General features: G+C 35.8%; 1 pseudogene; it reads left to right on the top strand.

The window, feature by feature from the left end:
• Nucleotides 1-3842: 3842 nt before the first annotated feature.
• LOC122282251 lies at nt 3843-13753 on the top strand (annotated as a pseudogene).
• Nucleotides 13754-14054: the final 301 nt, after the last annotated feature.

Genomic DNA, 14054 nt, shown 5'->3' with positions numbered 1-14054 from the left:
TGAATGATGCGCTGATTCTTGTGCCATCGCATATCAGCTGATGTTTTTTGTGACATAAACAATCTCTGCAACCTTGGCTTCAACGGAAAATGTCTTAAAACCTTTTGAGGAATTCGCCTCTTCTTAGTGTTGCTGAATTTCCACCTTGAGAGTTTACATTTCGGGCACTCATCTTTATCCACGTTTTCCCTCCAATAAAATATGCAGTCATTCGGACAAACATTTATCTTGGTGTAACTAAAGCCCAACCCTTTTTCCAAGTTACGTGACTCTTGATATGAGTTTGGCAAAAGGGCATTGGGAAAAGCTGACTTCACCAAGTGTAAAAGCATGTCGAAAGACTTTACACTCCAAACACCAAGTGTTTTAATGTGCATCAACTTGACAGTGAATGATAGTTTAGAATACTTTATACAACCTTCATAAAGAGGACATCGGGAATCAGCCAACAGCTGGTCAAAAGTTCGAGATGAATCTGTATCGACTGATGTCGAACCCGCCGCATGGAATGAATCGCTTATGGGAACATCTAAAATCTCCCAGCCCGAATATCTCGTAACATAACATCAACGTCATCAATGAAGTCATCCTCTTCTTCGGGATCATGTAAATTATCATCATCATCACTTATGATTAAATCTTCTTCTTCGCCATGAAAAATCCACGTCGTGTAATTCTTGTCAATACCTTTAATGAATAAGTGTCTCTCTACTTGGGTTATTGGTAGGAAGTAATTATTTGAACATCTGACACATGGGCAACGAATTTCCTCACTTGTAGCATAAGTTCGGGCCAAGGTAAGGAACTCCTTAACTCCTTTAGCATATTCCCTAGATCCAAATCTATCAGTGATTTGCATCCAACTCTTGTCGATCTAGAAATAAGTAGAGGTGCAAGAGGTGTTTAATAAGGAATCAATGCAGCACAATGCCACGTAAATCATAGGTTAAGTCAGTTGGTAAGAACAATAAAAAAAAAACGTGGGAAGAGGAAAAAGTGGGAGAGATAGAAATAGAACAATATATTTGTATTGCATTCTCTTGATCTAAAGATTTCTCTTACAAATTATTTGGAATCTGCCAACGGTTTTTTGTGACTGTTGGATTATGATCAGAGTAAACTCCATTTCAAAAAAATCCAACATGGCAAGTAGTATTGTTGAAACATATTACTGAAAAAAGGAAAATAAAATATTAATCTGAATATATAGTAATAAGTTGGTCCATGTGCATACAAAAAATCGTTGTGGATGATGTTAGGATGTTCTCTAAATATGCCCCTCAAAAGTGTCTGATCTAGTGTATTTTCATAAATTAATATGAAAAAATATGCACACAAATTCACTAGTAGTAACTTTTTCATACATTTAAAAAAAATAAAATACACTAAGAACCTTATGATTAAAATTCTTCAAGGCCATCATCTGTTGAGTGGAAGAAAAGAAGATCCGTATTCAGCGATTTTGCAGAAAGTCCTTGCCCAATACTTTAAAAACTCCATAAAGATGTATGGAGATCTCTGGATATTCTGAAAACTGATACTTTTTTTGTTTACCCCAAGCCCACAGATACTTCATTTGACTTGAATATTATTCAGCACTGGTTTCTTGAGTTTTGCTAATTTAACCTCAGTAGCTAGACCAGAATGCATGGCATATAAAAACTCTTTGTCATATATATCCTACCAAAATAGTAATGTGGGATTTGTACCTAAGTGCATATTTTTGGGGAATGCTCATGATCAGTTACATGGAGACTTGTGATTGATAGATATATGCCATTAACTAGTTCTTGTTGAAGCAAACAATTTGATTCTGTGAGATAGTAGAAACCATGTCGGTGGGCTATAACAGTAGGCATCTTACGTCATTTCTGTTTAGAGTACACACTTTTTTGAATGATTTTCAGATGAGATAGAAGATGTCATTCGTTTTATTTTACTTTCCGATTATATGTCTTTGTTTCCACCAACCGGGTGCTACGTACGTCAAGGGGAATACGTTCCTTGCACCAACCACCCTTACTAATATATAAATATATATATAATTCATGCTCTAGAAATTGGTGAAGTGCAACATCAATAGAGCAGGTAGCTAGGCTTACATCATCTTGACTGTTAAGACTTGAAAGTCGGATAATGTCATGTTTAAATCAGACTCTAGATTGTATAAATTCATTGTTTGGAAAATTAAGAAAACTGGCAGCAGAAGCAACCCCATGATTTCAATTGGGTTTGGAAGGTGTGGTGGTTGAGATCATCGATAGCTAGCTAACTGGTTTTGGATGTATATGGTTGAATATTTCCATTGGAAATGTGTATATATATAGTGCAATCTTCCTATGGACACCATAACAATGCATGAAAAATCATGATTTTGTTGGAATTTTTAGGCTTCTGTTTAGCCTAAACAAAAAGGGATAATGACAAGAAGATCATCAGGTTGATCAGTTTCTTATGAAGATCAGTAAAAAGGATTTTATATCTTGTTGCTTTTGTTTTATGTTATCTTATATTCCAAGCAATATCAATCTCCTGACCATGCAACATGACAGCCAAGAAACTTTTGTCTTGTTTACAAATATATATTGCCTTGGTTTCAATGAATTCCATGTTTTGCCATGGGAAAAAAGGGAGACTAGGGATCTTGAAAGTAAGAGAATTGCAGAAAGACTCAAAAATTGTTTATGCCAACCACAAAAATACAACCAGCATACACATAAGGATCCAAGGATTAGAGTATGTGCAGAAATTAAAAATATTTTCACAGATCCTTTATCATTGAATAATCCAAAAGCCAAAATCAATTGTAGTACTTCTTTGCCAAAATATAGCAAACAAACCGATGGATAACATCAATGACAAAGTATCTACTTGCAAACTGAAGTGACAACCTTTTATCATTGAATAGAAGAAGCCAAACCCAAAATCATCAATTGGTGAACCCCTTTGCAGAAACAGAATGAAGTAAACTGAAATGGCAGCAACAATTATAGAGTTTTTGTATATGCATTTACATGTGTATTTGTAGGAATGAAGCACCATAGTCGCAGGAAAATCGTGCTTAAGCAGAACCAATACCAACTAAACACTTTTTCCATTTTTTCCCCTTTTATAAGCAAACAAGACAATCCATATGGCAAAATCACGAGAGGTACATTTTAAAATCAAAGACAAAAACGTAAAACAACTAAACTCTTTACATCTATCAACCCCAAAATTACAAGTGATATGATCGAGAGTAAGCGGCATAGAGAAATGAATGAGTTACAGAGAGAGAGAGAGAGAGAGAGAGAGAGAGAGAGAGAGAGAGAGAGAGAGAGAGAGAGAGAGAGAGAGAGAGAGTGATGGAGCATAAAAGAAACTCACCGACGAGAAGACGATGGCGAGATGACGGCGAGAAGACGGCGGTGCTACCAATAAACAAAAACCCCCGTGTAGAACCGGAGAGAGAGAGAGAGAGAGAGAGAGAGAGAGAGAGAGAGAGAGAGAGAGAGAGAGAGAGGGAAAATGGGGTCCCGTAAATTATAAGACGTGGGAGGATTAAGGGTAGAAAATCTATTAAGGCAACTTTTAAGTCGCCTTAATAATACAAAAATGTCGCCGTAAAAAAATATAATAATAGTGGAAAATTTGTATGACGATATTGTTTTACACAACGGGTTATTTGCGGCTATAGTTTTTTCGACGCACAAAAACCGCCGGAAATAAGTGCTTTTTGCAGCTACTTTTATAATTGACATAAAAATTTTGCCAAAGTTTAAAAACAGGCTTTTTGCGATCATAATTCTATCGCCGGAAATAAAAATAGCCGCAAATAGTCCTTTTTCTTGTAGTGACCTCGTGTCTTTCCCTTCGACTTTGAAACTCTGAAGAATTATGGTACGTGTAGATCTCTATAATACTCCCAGCAGCCTGCATCTTGCATTGTGATTCTTCTTTTCCTTCAAGTTGGTTTCTCTTTAACGATAAAATCTATGGATTTTGACTTCCAATTTTCAAATCTGTTAGGGCTGCATGCTTTTTTCCCCCTATTTTCTCTTGTCAAAACCCGAAATCGGTAAATGTTTCCTGTTCTGTTTATAGTTTTTTCTTCATTGTCGAAATTGTCTCAAGTTTATCTTCGAATGAACGGATTCATAAGAGATTTTCCAAAACATAAAACATAAAATGATCAGTTTCACAAGCACTGTCTACATTCTAACTTCCCATGCATGCAACGGTCAAGTCCCACGTTTCTAAGTTCATTTCATTTAGAATAACAACGCGAACCAATTGACTTGGTCTTCAGCTCTAGTGTATGTAGGGGTGTGTGTGTATTACTTTGACAAATGATATTAGATTTGCTTCTCGACTGTCATATAGTAACAAGCTTAAATACGTAGGTAAGAAATCCTTTATATGGATTGGTCCAACACCAAGGGTGAACACTATGGACACTGAACAATTTAAATATACCTTCTCCAAGAATTACACCTTTCAAAGGCCGCAAGGAAATCCACTTGCCAAGTTACTGCTGACTGGTCTTGCCTTTCATGAAGGTGACAAATGGGCTAAACACTGAAAGATTATCAATCCAGCATTCCATCTAGAGAAATTGAAGGTTAGTTTATAGTGAAATTTGAAGTGATTTTTTGCAACTTTTTATTTTTTATTTTTTTAATTAATTAATTAAACTACAAGAAAACTGTTGATTTGTGGCTAGTTATTTCGAGTTAAAATGAGCCCGTTTTCATCCCAAATAATCATTTTCATTACAAAAAATTGGTTACCAATACCGGTTTTATAGTAGTATATATAAGCTTCTCAAATTACAATCCCATTGGTATGTTGCAAATTCTTTCCATAGTTGCTAACAATGCATCGACCTTGATCGGTTGATCTATTGGTTTGTTTTCTTGGAAAGAGTTTCTTCACTCTCACCTATAAATTTCAATACTTCTTTGTGTTGTTTGCTATAGAAATTTTTACCAGCAATTCATCAGAGTTGCAACGACATGATTAGCAAATGGGTAAGTTTCATTACCAAAGAAGGGTCAATCGAGTTAGATGTATGGCCCTATCTCCAAAATCTGGCAAGTGATGTGATTTCGAGAACGGTCTTCGGAAGTAGCTATGAAGAAGGGAGATTGATTTTCGAATTTCAAAAAGAGCAAGCAGAGCTTACGATGAAATCCGTACAGACTGTCTACATTCGAGGATGGAGGTATCTACCAACTAAGATGAACAGGAGGTTGAAGGAAATTGACAATAAAATACAAGCATCACTCAAAGTCCTTATCAACAAAAGAGAGAAGGAAACAAAAGTAGGTGAGGCCAAAAATGATGACTTGTTGGGCATACTCATAGAATCGAATATCAAAGAAATTCAAGAGCATGGGAACGACAAGAACATCGGAATGAATCTTAAAAACGTAATAGAGGAATGTAAGTTGTTTTATTTTGCTGGGCAAGAGACCACCTCTGCTTTGCTAGTTTGGACAATGGTTATGCTGAGTAAGTATCCATATTGGCAAGCACGTGCAAGAGAAGAGGTTTTAGAGGTTTTAGGCAACGACAAACCAGGCTTCGAGGGATTAAATCACTTAAAAGTTGTAAGTAGTTCTTATATATCTACTTTGAAGATTCTCTCGAAAGATTTATTTATTTATTTATGTTTTTTCTAGCTGAATTACTATAAAAAAATAATAATAAAAAATAAAAAGTAATTTGTTATTCTATATCATTACCGGTGAAAATCCTAAAAGGGATGTAACAACATTGGCAATGGTCTAGCCTTGCCAAGTCTAAAATTTGATTAAAAGTTGAGATTTTGGCTAAAGTCAAAACCATTAGAGATATTAATTTACATTGGGCTATTCATCTTAAAGTCAAAATAATAATATAATATTAGCTATTTTAATAATAATTTTTTTAGTTTTTTTATATTTCACAAAACATTCTATACATTAATTTTTACTTAAAAAATATTATTTCTCAACTATATTTTTCCTCAACCTAATGCTCAATAAACACATTTTGCCAACCCTTCTTACACCCAACAGTAGTTTGAGAATATGTTTAGATTAAAATATTATTTTGGAGATGAACAGTACTGAGAATTACTATATTATAGCTCAAAAGGGGAGCATTAGAGTTTTGACTACTCTAAATATTATTACCCTTCAACCACAATATGGCGCTCACATCATTCTACAAAATCCGTAGAGTAGAAGTCTCCATGTGGTAAAACATGTCAAGAGGAATTTGTGATTTTGTTATCATAGTGAGGCTCATGTGAGCTAATTTTATTACTAATATCGTAAGGCTTTACAGTGGTACTAGATTTTCAGTTTTTACTCCTGGAGGAGGAGTCGGGACTAATAATTACAATATGATATAAATTAAGAAATCAATCATCCTTGAGTTATTCAAATGGGACTAATAATTACACCAAACTTCTTTCTTGGAACTTGTTGGAAACCACCTCCCGCAGGTGTTTTAAAGCTTAATGTGGATGGAGCAACATTTAGTGATCAGTGTAGATCTGGGAGTGGTGAAGTCTTAAGAGATGATAGTAGTCAAGTGATTTTCGCTACCAGTAAACTAGAAAATGTTCTTCCTAATCCAATGGAGATTAAATTACTTGCTATTTTGAGAGGGCTGCAATTGTGCATTCCCTTAGGCCTTGCTAATCTTCAAATTGAAAGTGATGCACTGCTAGTAGTAGAAGAACTAAGCTATGATGGATGTTCATTAACTCTGTGGGGTAGCAATTTTTAACAAATCAAAACTATACTCAACAGTCACTCTAATTGGTCTATTCAACATAGAGGTCGTGAAGCAAATGGTGTAACACATGCTTTGACTAAATTTGCATAGCATCTTGATGATGTAGTACTTTGGTGGGATTCCATTCCAGATTGTATATCCCAAGCTATTTGGGTTGATTTATCTTTGTAATGTTTGGATTGATGAATAAAAGTCTTATTTTGTTATAATAAATAAATAAATAAATGTGAAAAGAAGAGAATTTCGGTTTTACTTTCGATGCTATACAATTTGAGGTGAGTCTAGATTGTTGTGCGCAGAGGTAATACGTAACACCTGGTCCAGTGCCAAAATATTTTTATTATTTTAAAAAAATTAGATTTATATGTGCGAAAAGCCCATTTAAGTTTTTAATTATTTTTTAAAAGTAGACTATGGGTCTAAAATATCTGTTTTAGTGAATTATGATTTTCTTTGAGTTTGATATTTAGGTTAAAAATCTTTTTATGGGTCGAGATAATTTTTGAACAAATTAGATTATGTTTTTTTTTTTAGATTGAGTCAAGAACACAAATTTGGAGAAAAAGCCACGCCCGTGAGTGTTAGACGTCAGTCTCTTTTACCATCTTATCTTCTAGGGCTGTACAGAAACTGCCACCGCCGATCGTCGTCGACTCCAACCAACCGTCACCGAACGGAACCAGCCCAAACCAGTATGGAACCGGTCAGCTGGCGATGTAATATTTTATGTAAAACCGACGTCGGTTGGTTCGGCGGCGGTTCAACCCTCCTAAAAACTGTTGAGCCGGTCGACTATTTTTATTTATATATATTTTTAAAATATACTTATCTAAAACGGCACCGTTTCACTCATTTAAGTGAAATGGCGCCATTCCATTCAAGGGTTTTATATTAAAAACATAACTTAATGAAACTGCTTAAGCCGTTTCATTCTAGGGTTATACACCCTGTGGCTTCCCCTTCAGACTTCAGACCGCTTAACACCACAGTTTTCTTCTTCCTTCCAGCCGCCACATCCCGTTCGAGTCTTGGACCCATTTCACTCTCACGGTCTCACTCCAGTGTCGCACCTCACAGTCAATTAGAGTCCCTCACGGAGTGCACAACCACACCTCACCGCCACCCCCACGGCAAGATTTCTTTTTTTCTTTTTACAAATTTTAATTATAGTTTTTCTATTTTATAGTTTGTAGTCCAATTTCTATTTTATATGATCTGTAGAAGTATATTTGTAGAAACTTTGAACGGTTGAAGTGTAAACTGGCCATTTTTTGATGTCTCAGTTTTAACTTTTCACGGCAAGATGATTTGGTTTGGGGTTTTTAATTTATTATCATATTATTCTTCACATTTGTTGTTTAAATAATTAATTGTGTATTGTGTATGGACACTAGACAGGGATACTCAAAGTTTGAATCAAATTGTTGCACTGTGAAGCGGCTGAAGCCTAATCCGAGACTAACCCCTTTGAATTCACTATGAGTATTCCTTTAGATTGAATTCAAATGATTTGGTTGTGAATTAAATTATTAATATTGTGGAATGTGGCATTTGCTGAATTAATATAATGTGGAATGTGGAATCACTGGAATGTGGCATTTGTCGTTTTAAATCTGTGAGCCAGTGAGGTTGGTAACTGATGAGTGATCCAAAATTTAGATTAGAGTCTTAGACTTGTGATATTTGCCACGTTGCAAACTAGCTGCTATGTAATTGACAAATTGTGTTGAATTTTTTTTTGTTTGTTTTAATTGTTGTGTAATGACGTGATATATATAATTTTTCACAGGGTAGATGGATTCTTCGTCAAGTCCAATTGATCTTGACTCGAACTTCCAAACAGTTAATTTGGAAGAGACCCAAACACCAAGACCCCAAGTGGCCCTAATAGTAGTAATTGTCCACTTCCTAAGGAACGGAAGGGAAATGATCCGTCAATTGTTTGGGACCATTTTACAAAAGTTGAGGGTTGTGCGGTAGATGATCCTAAGGCCAAGTGTAATTATTGTGGCAAAATATATGCTTGCCACTCTAAGAGGAACGGAACTTTAACCATGCAAAACCATCTACCTTCATGTCCCAAAAATCCTCATAAACGTGGGCCATTGGATAAATATAAAAAAACATTGGTAGGTGAGGCAACTTCGGAGGGGGTTGGAGAGAGTGAGAGTGTCTTAAGGAATCTTGTTACTCACAAATATAATGAAGAGGCTGTGAGGTTGGCACTTGCGGAGATGGTAATTATTGATGAATTGCCATTTAGAATTGTTGAAGGGCAAGGATTTAAGAAGATGGATTGGTTACTTGAACCTAGATTTAAAGTGCCTTGTCGAGTCACGGTTGCAAGAGATTGTATCAAAACTATTTTCTTCTAAAAAGGCCAAACTTAAGAAGTTGTTTAAGGATGGGGAAATGAGGATTTCATTAACTACCGATACATGAATATCGGTACAAAATCTTAATTATATATGCTTGACTGCTCATTTCATTGATAGTGATTGGAAATTGCAAAAGAAAATCATTAATTTTTGTTTAATCTCTAATCATTGAGGGGATACTATTGGAAAATATATTAAATCGTGCATTTTTCATTGTGGCATTGATAAGATATTTACTGTTACTGTTGATAATGCTAGTTCAAATGACACTGCAATTTCATATTTGAGGCATTTTTTGATGGGGAATGTGTTGGGGGGAAATTATATGCACATGAGATGTTGTGTTCATATTCTACCTTGTTGTGAATGATGGTCTGAAGGAGTGTAATGACGCCATTACAATGGTTAGAAATGCGGTTAGATATGTGTGCTCCTCCCTGTAAGGTTAGAGAAGTTTAAGAGATGTGCGGAAAAAGAGAAAATTAATTGTAAAAAAATGTTGTCCCTTGATGTGCAAATCAGATGGAATTCAACTTACATAATGTTGGAGGCAGCTGAAAATTTTGAGAAGGCTTTCAGGCGGATGGAGAGTGAGGACCACAATTTTCTCTCTTACTTTAAGGATGGAAACATTGGGCCTCCTAGAGTTGAGGAGTGGGAGACAGTGCGGGTATTTGTAAAATTTTTGAGGATGTTTTATGATGCCACTTGTAGATTTTCTGGGTCTTTGTATGTCACGGCAAATACCAGTTTTTTGGAGATTTGTATGCTTCAAAAAGAGTTGGTTAGGCTAAGTGAAAGTGACAATAATTGTTTGATGAATATGGCCATAAACATGAGAATTAAATATGATAAGTATTGGGGTTCGTTGGATAGGATGACCTTGATGTTGTTGATTGTAGTTGTGCTTGATCCACGTAGTAAGTTAGGGCTTTTTACTTTCCACCTGAAAAAAATTCATGATGAGTGTCGGGCTGAAGAGTTGGTATCGAATGTGAGACAATTATTATCAATTTGTATGCGGAGTATAATGATGCGTTCGGTTCTAACTCGAGAGTGTCTACTGAACATGTTCCCCCTCCGCCATCTACATCCACAAAAGTTGGTGAAGACAATCGTGAGTCACAATTTTTTTATGAGTGGTTGATAGAATCGAGTGCCTCTGGATCTACATCTACCAAAACAGAGATTGACCAGTATTTTTCAGATGGTTGTGAGGCATTTAGCCAATCTTTTGACTTGTTGAACTGGTAGAAAGTTAATGAGCCTAACTATCCTATACTTGCGAGGATTGCACGAGACTTATTGCCCATGCCTGTTTACACGATTGCATTAGAATCAGCATTTAGTAGGGGAGATCGTGTACTTGATCATTTTCGGAGTTCATTGGTTCTGAGAACTATTGATGTACTTATTTGTACTCAGAATTGGTTGCGACATCCATCAACCCCAATTGATATTCGAGAGGCCATGGATGATGTTGAAAGCTTTGTGGTAGAATATGGTAATGTTTTTCTCATTCAATTTAGATATTCATTTACTTTTATAATTTAATTTAAATTCTTTTTCATTATCCTAATTTATTAATATTGATTATTTGATGTTTTTCTATATAGAGTCAGGAGCATCATGCATCACAACTATTGATGACTGAAGAGTCGAATGCTGCATTAGACATCTCTTTCGAATCTTGAAGACTTGAAGAACGAAGATTTCTGAAATTTTAAGAAAATTTGGTTTTATTTGGAATCTATATTTGGAACAATTGTTGCTTATTTGCTTAAGATCTATTTGCTTATTTGTTTGTAATGTGTATTAAACGTTTAGTGGAGTTTTTTATTTATTTGTTTTTAGTTAAGTAGTAATTAGTATATAAGACTATAAGTAGTATTAGTAGTTATTAGTTACTAGTAGTATAAATGACATTAAAATTAAAATGCAATTGAATATTAAATTTGATTTTAAAATTTCAGCAAATAAAAGCCCACAAATGTTGGTTATTTGAACTAATGAATTGAGCCCAAAAAGAGGATGAATTGGGCTTTAAAAAGGCCCAAACCGGGGCCAACCGACCGTGAACCAGCCGGCAAGTGGTCCTGCTGGTTTCACCCCCCTTGCACGGTCAGTTTCGGCCGGTCTCCATGCTGGGAAATGGTTGGCAGGTCGGTGTCAATTTCCCAGCAGAACCAAACTGTAAGGTCAGTTTTTCACCCCTACTATCTTCCTTTTCGTAATAAAACTCATCATACGGATTGCCTTCTATAAATTTAGAAACTAACCACCCACAAATCTCTTGCCACTCCCATGCACGTACGTCTCTCCTCTCCTCTTTAGTGTTTTTAATTTTCAAACGCCTATATATATGCATAGATCCCTCACGTAGGTTCATCTTCCTCCTCAAATATTAGGGTTGCCGTTGCCTATCGTATTCACCTCCCCACCACCTTGACTCCCTCCCGTACGCAGCAACACCCCAACACGCAGGAGCCAACCCACCACCTTAGTGATCTGCACGTCTCCCCCTCAGGTCTCCACGTTTAGGAAATGCCAAGCAACCACAGAGTTTCTTCACGTGAAACACTGCATCTCCACTTCCTCCCACGAAGAACTGCATAGCTGCAACTCAGCCTTCCCTATCCAAGGCCACTGCAACCACCAAGCCTCCATCACACAGTAGTTTAAACCTCCGCCCAGACCTCTGGACCTCGTGGAAGACCCTCTGCTTTACTCCTCTATTTTAGTCACTAAAAACAGAGCAACAGTGTCCCAGCCGCTCCTCACGTCCAACACGGCTTAATGCTATCATCACCGTCTGCGCAGGTGAGCTATCGAATACCCCTCAGCACCCAGACCCCACCTTCCTCGGTAACCTCTGCCACCCATTACCCCAACTCTCTCTCTCTCTCTCTCTCTCTCTCTCTCTCTCTCTCTCTCTCTCTCTCTCTCTCTCTCTCTCTCTCTCTCTCTCTCTCTCAATGCTCTGCCTCCAAGCTCGCCGGCGATTTCATCTTAGCTGTCCATCTTCATCGATTTCTAGCTCCGAGTCCCTGTCATAGTTGATCCAGCGCTCTCTCGGTGAGCCTAGTTTTACATAGGCTCGTATAAACTCGTATATTTTTTGTACTCGAGTTCGAGTCGAGTTCGATCATCATTTATTTTATACGAGTCGAGCTCGATCAGAAATTTTCAATATTTTTCGAGTTCGAGTCGAGTTCGAGCGAATATATATGCTAAACGAGCTCTTGACCCCCTGCTCGAATTCGACTCGATTCGGTTTCTTTTGCAGCCCTAGGTTCGGGGTTCTTTTCTGTTTCAGATGAGTTTAACTTCCCAATTTATTTCCTAAAACATCCCTTTAGGTGAGTTTTATATTTATAAGTCTAGGGCTCAGTTTATAACAATTTTAAACTTTTATTTTTTAAAAAATATAGCTTAAAAAGCAAATAAATATAGAGTTGAATAATATTATTAAATATGATTTGTTTGAAGTGAACAGTAAGTACAAAATTTTATTTTGAATCCTTTTAAAAGAATATTTTTGATTTAACCAAAATTATGATTTTCTAATTTTCTACTTATGATGATTTTGATATCTTATATTTAGACCTCAATAGTAAATGAGTTAGAATTTAATACTTTAGTCAGAAATTAAGTTGGATATTGAGGAATTTGGAAAATGATGATATTTTTGGGTTAAGAGAAATTTAAGTTTTTGAGGAATTAAAATATGTAATTTTAGTATTTCAAGTACGATTGCAAGTTACGTGTTCAATTGGAGATTTATTTAAGTTATATGATTTTCTATAGGTGACGATTGATTATTCTTTGAGAACTATTGTGAGGAATTTTTGAAATGCTAAGAAGTTTAGGTAAGCGAGATTCTTATATTAGACTTTGCATAAAAAGAAAAAAAAAAGGATTGATTTTGGAAAATATGCATGTTTATTTTTTTAAAAGAAATACGAAAACAACCTCAATTACTTGTTCAGCATTACCCATGAACTCTAATGAAAGAGAAAATATTTTTATCATGACTGGTATAGACATGAGCTTATTTTTGACATTTTATTTATGTACTATGCAAAAATAGCAAATATAAAATTTTGTGCATGATTATATGAATATGCCCTGGATCCATTTTGATTCTAAAGATGATTTGATTTTGTTCTATGCTTTGTTTTGATAAGATCTGACTTCTAAAAAACCTTTGGCTTGACTTTCTGATTCTGAGTTTGACTATATTTCTGTTCTGTTCAGTTATGGCCCTGCCATAAGTGATAATAGTGGATATGGCCCAACAACGGGTTATAATAGTGGATACGGCCCAACCACGGATAATAATAGTGGATACGGCCCAACTACAGGTTATTATAGTGGACACGGCCCTGCCACGGGTTATAATAGTAGGCTCTGTTTGAGTCCACACCTTGGTGATAGAGTAATTTATGTTTTGCTTAGTTGTCTGCACTGCCACGGGTTATAATAGTAGGCTCTGTTTGAGTGCACACCTTGGTGATAGAGTAATTTATGTTTTGCTTGGTTATCTGCAGATGCACAACCCTTCAACAGGGGTTATACATGGCCTCTGTTTTGATGTGATGTTCTGACATGATAATGATTATGATCATTTATGCCATGCCAAAGGATATTTTTGAATGAAATTATTTTTAAATTTTCACTCTGATATTTTGATAACAAGTTCTGGTTTCGCACTTTGAAAATGAAAATGTTTTGTTTTGCATTCTAATCTCTATAAATGCTCATGTTTACACATTAGTATAGTTTTTTTGCTTATTGAGTTGTTGATAACTCATCCTCTTATCTCTACAATATTTTTCAAATGATTTTGGAATAGTTCAGCTAAGGATTAGGATTATGGAGTATGGGTGAGATGATTATTTAAGCATA

This window comes from Carya illinoinensis, chromosome 11 (genome assembly GCF_018687715.1).
Source record: "Carya illinoinensis cultivar Pawnee chromosome 11, C.illinoinensisPawnee_v1, whole genome shotgun sequence".
Taxonomy (NCBI): Eukaryota; Viridiplantae; Streptophyta; class Magnoliopsida; order Fagales; family Juglandaceae; genus Carya; species Carya illinoinensis.
The sequence above is the reverse complement of the archived record's forward strand: the minus strand, read 5'-3'. Positions and strand labels throughout refer to the sequence as shown.